Here is a 9,973-nt window from a genome sequence, read left to right on the forward strand (position 1 = left end):
TGTACAAATAATTAACTTGAATAAGGTAAGATGTTACAATGCAAATACGAATGATATGTGTTAATGCAATGTTGTGTTTGAGGTGCCTATGATAAGTACATTGGTTAGGTGTTAGATTTGGTGAATTGATAAGTTGTGATTGATGTTTTATTTTGATGTATGATTGTATATACTTGGTATCAATGTGGATACATTGGTTAGGCATTTAGCATATTAATTTGGCATGTTTATGGCATGTTTAATGTCACTTTGAATAGGTCTTTAGGCTGGTAAAAGTGTCCAAGTAAGCTTGAAATGGTAAACTTGTTGTTTAAGGTTCATATTGGGTCCACACAGCCTGAGACACAGTCGTGTGAATCAGCCAAGTGAGACACACGGCCTGGCAGCATGGCCGTGTGTCACCTAATGAGTTCTTTGGGGTGCAAGTCAGTGAGTTACGTGGCCTAGCACATAGCCTGGCACATGGGCGTGTAGGGCAATTTTGAGTGTTACATGGCCTGGCACATAGGCATGTGACATGGTCGTGTAACCCTACTAAAAGAGTTACATGAGTGAGAACACAGGCTGGGAAACGACAGTGTATTCCTAGCTTGAAGGTTACATGGCCTAGGAAACGATCATGTGTCTCAGACGTGTGAGGCACACGGCCATGTGACCCCTATTTCTAAATTTTTGTAACTTTTCCCTAAATTTTCCAAATGATTTCAATTTAGTCCCGAATTGTTTCTAAGGTGTTTCTTAGGCCTTGAGGGCTCAATATAGGGACAATGGGTGTATGCATGAATGATTTATGTTATTTTTATGATTTGAATGAAATTAAGTTTGAATGTTCTTATTGTACGACAATGCTCTGTAACCCTAACCCGATAACGCATACGAGTTAATGGTGTGACATTTATTGGTATCAGAGCTACGATTTAATCGGTTCTCGGACTGAACGTAGCGTGTGAAATTTCTAGAATTACATGCCATATAACCTGTGATATTATGATGTGTTTAATCCGATCTAGCCTTTATTTTTCTTTTAGATTGTAAAGGTGTCAGACGGATCTGACGTTGCTGACAATAATGAGGTTAATAGTAATTTACCGACCTCTGATCAAGGGGTGACTAGTAATATCTCGATTCCACAAGTACAGGAGCATGAACTTAAAAACATGTTCTCCAGGTTTATGAACCAGTGGTTCAATGAGTTTATGCAAATGAATACTAAGGCTCAACGACCTCCAACCCTTGCTATACCTCCTGTTGCACCTCTACCTCCTCCTGTGACTGAATCTAGTGAACGAATTCCAATAGAAAAGCTTAGGAAGTGTGGTGCCTAAGAATTCTGAGGTAGATCAGAAGATGATTCGGTTAAAGCCAAGTATTGACTTCAGAACATCTTGCGAGGTTTCAATGAAATAGCTTTCCCTCCTGATGATTTTCTTAGATGTGTCATTTCATTATTAAAAGAGGAAGTGTATAGTTGGTGGACTATGTTGGTAGCGTGGTACCGAGAGAGAAAATTTCCTGGGATTTCTTTTAGAATAAGTTTAAAAAGAAGTACGTCAAAAAACGGTATCTAGACAAGGAAAAAAAGAATTTCTTTAGTTACGATAATGAAATAAGTTAGTGGCTGAGTATGAGAGAGAGTTTGTGTATCTCAGTAAATATGCTCGGAAGATTGTGCCTATTGAAGAAGAAATGTGTATCCGGTTTGAATATCGCCTGTGATGAAATCTGAATGATGATCAGAGGTAATGAAATCTGAGAATTTGTTGTTTTATCTGATCGTGTACAGAAAATGGAAGAAGTGTACAACTGTAAGATACAAAGGGATAGACAGATTGAAGAGTTTAACAAGAGAAGTTCTTCCGAGTCATTTTCTGTATTGCCAACAAAGAAGATTAGAGAGGATTTTAGTCGAGCTACTTCAATGTCTGAGCATTCGAGCAAAAATAAATCAATTCAACATTATTTCAAAACTCCTACAAAATCAGTTGATAGTGTAGGAAGTGTACGGAAAGCTTCAAAGCCTATTTGTAAACTTTGTGGAAATTTTCATCCTAGCAAGTGTAGAGCTAAGTTAGGAGCATGTTATAGATGTGGATCACCTAATTATTTCCTTGAGAATGGTAAGAAACAGTTAAAGGAAAACGAAGAACAGAATGAAAAGCAAATGTCTACATCTTAGAAAAGCAAATGGTAAGACATCATTGTTTGATCTGAGAATAGAGCACCTGCTCGTACATATGCCATCCGAGCCAGAGAAAAAGCTGTTGCACCTGATGTCATTCTTAGTACATTTTATCTATTTAATGTTACTGTGTATGCATTGATTGACCCTGGCTCAACTCAGTCTTATATTTGCACTGCATTAGTAACAAAAAAGAAACTACATGTTTAATCAACTAAATATGATATTAAAGTTTCTAATCCACTAGTTTAGAGTGTAATAGTTAACTTAGTTTGTCATAAATGTCCATTGAAATTTAAAGGTTGTGAATTCCTTACTGATTTATGTTACTACCCTTCCAGGAATTTGATGTTATTCTGGGTATGGATTAGCTATCATTACATAATGTTTTGGTAAACTATAGACAAAAACAAATTGAATTGAAATGCCAGATGGGGGAGATAATTTCAATTGAATCTGATGGGCCCTATGTCGGGATGGAATACAAGGCGTTACCACACTTAATCACATGCATACAATCGTTTCGATGTCATTAAGACTTGTCAAATTAAAAACTTTTTCAAACTTTGTCTAAACTCTTTAAGATGGGCCTACGAAGCCCTAAACATCCATTGGACACCATTCGAGACCAACTAGGGTCCTTTAACTTACCTTAAAAAATAACTCTTAAAATAGGGCACACGCCCGTGTGGAAGGGCAACACGCTCGTGTGGTCATTATAACACGACTGTATTGATGGTCCGTGTGACACATACGGCCTAAGCATCTAGTGACACGCCCGTATCTCATGCCCGTGTGAATTAAATTCTAAATTCGAACCTATAGGGGTTTTCACATGGCCTGACACATGCCCGTGTCTATGGCCTGTGTCCCTTACAAGGCCATGAGACGCCCGTGTCCTAGCCCGTGTTTAAAAACCTTAACATTCTATTTCTGATGTCAGCATCCAATTTAGGGCACACAGCTAAGACACACGCCCGTGGCTAGAGGCCTTGTCCTCCACACGGCTGAGACACACGGTCGTGTCTCTACCCGTGTGTTTACTACCATGCATACTAACTTGCAAATTTAATGTGCAGAGGAGACAAGGCCAAAGAAACACACCCATAGGGCTGACCATGTGTCATACATGGCCTAGACACACACCCGTGTGTCTACTAGTGTGGACAAAATAAGGCTATTTACCATGCCTTTTTACCACCCTTACTTGCATTAACCTACATAACATTTAACATGAGAAATCCACACAACAATGCATGGGCTAATCAGCCACACAACGCATTATCTCATTCATGCAATTTACTCATCCATGAAAATATCACCATTTGCATATATCAATAATGAACATTAGCCATTATCAAGGCTTTATACAAAATGAAGGGATTCATCCCAAGCCAACACATTTGGCTAAATAAACATTGACACAAAACTCAAAAGTCTAAGCCCTATACATGCCACATTCAAACTAATAAAACCAACTATACCAAGTGCTTTGGTTGATAGTATGATCGATGCCTCCAACGTCTGATGATCCTCGAGCTAATTAGGCGACACTATAAGAAAATAGAAAAGAGCGGGAGTAAGCATAAAGCTTAGTAAGTTGCATGCAAGTAAATTTAACATCAACTTTACCATTCATCATCATGCTCATAATAAAAAAGTAGGCATAAGCACAACTTACTCATCACTATCCAATACAATTCACATAGCATGTATTGAGCTCACATCTCATACATTTCAAATAGGTACCTGTACCACTCACAACATGGTTATACTTTTCTCGTTTAACTTAAATTGTAACTCTCACCGTTGAACCATTTGGAATGCTATCAGTTATTCACTAAGCCTCAAAACATAGGGTATAGTGCCGATGCCATGTCCCAGGCATGGTCTTAGGCTCATCCATCAAGTCGATGTAATGTCCCAGACATGGTCTTACACTGACTATTGAAATAGAGGCCGACGTCATGTCCCAGACATGGTCTTACACTAACTCTCACATATCCATGTCGATGCCATGTTCGAGACATGGTCTTACACTAAAACCTCTATACGTACTGATGCCAGGTCCCAGACATGGTCTTACACTGACACATCTCGTAGCCGATGCATGTCCCAGACATGTCTTACACTGGCTTACATATCGAGGCCGATGCATGTGCCAGACATGTCTTACACTAGCTCTCATCTCAATACCGATGCCATGTCCTAGACATGGTCTTACACTGGCTCTCAGAATGTGGCTGATGCATGTCCCAAACATGTCTTACACTAGCACACAAATAACCTAAATGTCATGGCATGAATATCCGATGTATTTCCTAAGGTTCAAACGGGAGTTCTACTATCTTAATGTTCATCATACATAATCATTTCAACAAACAAGCAATTTATGCTATATCAATTCAAACACATATAATAACAATGTAGTTGCACTATTTACATACGACTTACCTCGGATTACAAAATGTTGACGACTAGTTCGGCTTAGTCTACTTATTTTGGTTTTCCCCGGTCTAGGCTCAAATTTTGTAATTCTTGATCTATAATGATAAAATTTCACAAATTTAATCATTTTATTGATCTAGGTACTCAAAAATTCATAATTAGGCAAAATGACCATTTTTCCCTTAGACTTTCACAAAATGACCATTTTACCCCTAGCCCCAAAAATTGATTTTTATCACATTTCCTCTTTCATCAAGCCTAGAAGAATACTTTTTATACTAGGAGGAGCCCACAATTCTCATTATTTCACACATTTATCAACTATTTTACAATTTATACAAAATGGTCATTAGTTAGGGTTTCCATGAAAACTAGTTCAACAAAGTTGTTTCTTTCACAATCATGATTCATTTTCTTCCTTAAAATTTCAGAAAACAACATGAACAATCTCATGGTAAAACCCTAGACTTTTAGCCATTTTGCAAAATAGTCCCCTTATTTGAAAGCTCATGCTAGAAGTGTTCTAAAAGTACAAAAATCATCAAGAAAAACCATCAAGATCACTTATTTGTAAAGAGACTAAGTAGCTGAAATTTCAAGCTTCAAAAACCCCTCCAATGGCTGTTATTTTCAGTGGAAAAATGGAGAAGAAAGATGACCCCTTTGATTTTATTTTAATATTCAATTTGTTAATGTCATCAATTACCAACCCTAGTCATCTTTTGACTTTTTTTTGACTCCTCATGTCTCTATGGCTGGCTAGCTTGTCTTTTAAGGGTCTAATTGCCCTTTAAAGACCCCCATTTTAGGTTCCCTAACTATTTGACACCATTAGCTATCAAAATAGGACTTTTGTACTTTATGCGATTTAGTCATTTTTCACAATTAAGCATGAAATCGCTAAAATTAATTCACCAATATTTTCATATTCTCATATCATCATGCCACAACACATAAAATAATATTAAAAATAGTTTCTCCATCCTCGAATTAGTGGTCCCGAAACCACTGTTCCGACTGGGCCCAAAATCAGGCTGTTACAATTCTCCCCCTTAGGGATTTTCATCCCCAAAAATCTCACCTGTGAATAGATTCGGGTATTGGTCTCTCATGATCTCCTCGGGTTCCCATGTGGATTCTTCGACTCCATGTCTATGCCATAATACTTTAACAAGTGCAATCCTCTTATTCCTCAATTGTTTCATGTCCCGAACCAAAATCTTAACTAGCTCTTCGCCATAAGTCATGTCCAAGCTAATCTCAACCTCTGTCGGCGAGATCACATGCGAGGGGTCCGAATGGTAGCGACGTAACATAGACACATGGAATACATTGTGTATCTTTTCTAACTCTGATGGCAATACTAATCAGTATGCTACCATTCCAATTCTCTCGGTCACCTCATAAGGTCCAATAAACCGTAGACTTAATTTGCCTTTCCTTCTGAATCGGAGAACCTTCTTCCACGAGGATACTTTCAAGAACATTTTATACCCGACTTAAAACTTGATCTCTTTCCGTTTCAAATACGTGTAGGATTTCTATCTATCCAAATTGGCCTTCAAACAGTTGCGAATCACCTTAACCTTCTCTTCGGTCTCTTTAACTAAGTCAACCCCGTGTATCTGATTCTCTCTTAGCTCAGTCCAATACAAGGGTGTTTGACACTTACGCCCATACAAAGCCTCATAAGGTGCCATTTTCAGACTTGACCGATAACTGTTGTTGTAGGCAAATTTGACTAGCGGTAAATACTTTTCCCAACTACCTTGGACCTCGAGAACACAACATCGCAACATGTCTTCTAAGATTTGAATCACTCTTTCTGACTGACCGTCAGTTTACGGGTGAAAAGCCGTGCTAAAATTTAATTTTATTCCCAATGCCTCTTGCAACTTTCTCCAAAACTACGGGGTAAACCTCAGATCTCTATCTGAAATAATCGCCAAGGGCACTGGATAAAGTCTCACAATCTCAGCAACATATAGATCGGCCAATTTCTCAAGGGAATAGTCAGTACGCACTAGTATAAAATGTACTGACTTAGTAAGTCTATCAACAACTACCCAAACTGAATCCTTTTTCCTTGGTGTCAAAGGCAACCCTGACACAAAATCCAAGGCTACTCGGTCCCACTTCCACTCGGGAACCATCACAGGCTGAAGTAATCCTAAAGGCACTTGGTGTTTGGCCTTCACTTGTTGACAAATTAGACACTTAGAAACAAACTCAGAAATGTCTCTTTTCATCCCCGACCACCAGTACATTTTCTTCAAGTCATTGTACATTTTCACACTACCTGGGTGGATAGACAAACAACAACTATGTGCCTCTCGTAAAATCTTCTGAATAAGCTCATTATCCTTGGATACACAAACTCTGTCTTGGAACATCAAGCATCCGTTAATACTAATCTGAAAATCTAATTCAACACCCGACTCACATTGAGTTCTATTGGATTACAATTCACTGTCGTTATTCTGAGCTTCACAAATTTCTTGGAGAAACGTCGGTCTAGCTTTTAACTCTGCAAGAACCGAGCCATCCTCTGACAAGGCCAATTTGGCGTTCATTGCTCTCAAAGCAAATAAGGATTTTCTATTCAATGCATCAGCGACCACGTTTGCCTTTCCCGGATGGTAGTCAATAATCAGCTCATAATCCTTTATCAACTCTAACCACCACCGTTGCCATAAATTCAAATCCTTTTGAGTCATAAAATACTTTAGACTTTTATGGTCAGCAAATACTCGGCATCTCTAGCCATACAAATGGTGCCTCCAAATTTTCAACGCGAACACAATGGTGGCCAACCCTAAATCGTGCATTGGGTAGCTTTTCTCGTGTCGTTTTAGCTGTCTCGAGGTGTAGGCTATCACCTTGCCTTCTTACATGAGCACGCACCCTAACCCATTCAAGGATGCATCACTATACACCACAAACTCTTTTCCCAATTCTGATTGCACTAAAATTGGGGCTTTGGTCAACAAGGTCTTTAGTTTCTCAAAACTTTTTTGGCACTTCTCCGTCTATTCGAACTTGACATCCTTTTGTAACAACCTTGTCATCGGAGTAGATATCATGGAGAATCGATTCACAAATCTTCTGTAGTACCCAGCTAATCCCAAAAAGCTTCGAACCCCTGACACATTCCTTGGCGATTTACACTTAACAATAGCCGAGATCTTACTCGGGTCAACCCTGATCCCGTCACCCGACACAATTTGTCCTAAGAATCTAACCTCTTGTAGCCAAAATTCGCTCTTAGTGAACTTGGCGTTTAACTGCTTATCTCTCAAGGTTTGTAGAACTGTTCTCAAATGCTCCGCGTGTTCACTCTCATCACGTGAGTAAATCAGTATGTCGTTGATCAAGATAGATACGAACTTATCTAAGTATAGTTGAAAATACGGTTTAGTAAGTCCATAAAAATGGTCGGGGCATTTGTTAAGCCAAAGGGCATACGAGGAACTCATAATGGCCATACCTCGTCCGAAAAGCAGTTTTTGGTACATCTTGCTCCTTAACCCTTAATTGGTAGTAGCCTGACCTTAAGAATATCTTAGAAAACACGATGGCTCCCTTCAGCTAATCGAACAGATCATTGATTCTTGGCAAGGGGTACTTGTTCTTCACAGTCACCTCAATAAGCTATCTGTAATTTACACATAACCTCATCGACCCATCTTTCTTCTTCACAAAAAGTACCGGAGCACCCCACAGGGAAAAACTCGGTCTCGTAAAACCCTTGTCAGTTAACCTCAGTTGAACTTTCAACTCCTTCAACTCTGTAGAAGCCATCCTATACGGAGTATTCGAGATGGTTACTAGACTGGGGACTAACTCGATTCCAAACTCAACTTCCCTAACTGGAGGCAATCTAGGTAATTTCTTTGGAAACACGTCCGTAAAATCACATACCACTGGTACTGATTCAATCTTCAACTCAAACATTTGAGTATTTAGCACAAAAATGAGATAGGCCTCACACCCTTTTCTAAAATATCTCTCTGCAGTCATAGACGATATTACTGGTGAGCTATCCGATTCATCTGGTTTAACCCGAAAAATATTCCCATCTTCATATTTCAACTCGATAACTTTTCTTCCACAATCCACTATAACACCATGAGAAGTCAACCAATCCATACCGAGGATTAAGTCAAATTCATCAAACAGTAGCAGCATGAGGTTAGCCGAAAAATAATGACCTCTAACCATCAAAGGACAGTTTCTACATATTTTGTCAACTAACACATGCTTACCTAATGGGTTTGACAATTTTATTACAAATATCGTAGACTCGATTGGCATATTCATACAGGGTACTAATTTCATGCGAACATAAGAATGGGTAGACCTCGGATCAATTAAAGCAACAACAGAAATATCGTGAAGAGAAAAAGTACCTATAATCACATCTGGTGAAGATGCCTCTTCACGAGCGTGAATAGTATAAGTTCTTGTAGGCGCTCGGCTCTCGGACCTCATAGTTGTATCTCTAGGAGCACCTCTACTGCTAGCCCCACTGCCTGGGTTCTTTTGTGGTCTATCCCTCGAAGGAGCATTACTCGCTCTCTCATCTTGCTTTTTCTCTTTCTCATCTAAGTCGAGGTAGTTTCAGATGAAGCGGTCTAGAGATCCATATTTGAAGCAACCTATTTCATTCCCTAGGCACTCGCCGAAATGATGCCTACCACACTGCGAAAACTCTAGCCTATTTGGCCGAGCACTACCAACACTTGCGATGGAAGTGGTTTGGGCTTTAGACGCCATGTACTACTTATTATTCTTTCTACCTGAGAACTCAATTAAAGCATTCTATCGGGTAGTGAATTCCCTCGATCTCTTAGATGAGGACTAATGCGATTTCTCCATTTGTCTTTTCCTTGAGACTCGGGACTTGATGTCAGCTTTTATCTTCTCTTTGGCCAATTCCTCGACCTTACATGCTCTTTCCACGAGCACCACAAATTCCCTTAATTCTAAGATGCCAACTAATAGAAGAATATTTTCGTTCAAACCATCTTCAAACGTTTTGCACATGATAGCTTCTATAGATACGCACTCCCGTGCATATTTGCTAAGTCTCACAAACTCATGCTCGTACTTCGTCACCAACCTACGGCTTTGCTTTAGCTCTAAAAATTCTTTCCTTTTCTGGTTTATAAACCTCTGGCTAATGTACTTCTTCCAGAACTCTTCCTGGAAGAATTCCCAAGTTATCTTCTCTCTCGGTACAACAAACACGAGAGTATTCCACCATTGGTAGGCCGAATCTCGTAGGAGTGACACTGCGCACTTCACACACTCCTCAGGCTGCACGATAGCTCATCAAATACCATA

Source organism: Gossypium hirsutum, chromosome A10, assembly GCF_007990345.1.
Source record: "Gossypium hirsutum isolate 1008001.06 chromosome A10, Gossypium_hirsutum_v2.1, whole genome shotgun sequence".
In the NCBI taxonomy this organism is placed as follows: domain Eukaryota; kingdom Viridiplantae; phylum Streptophyta; class Magnoliopsida; order Malvales; family Malvaceae; genus Gossypium; species Gossypium hirsutum.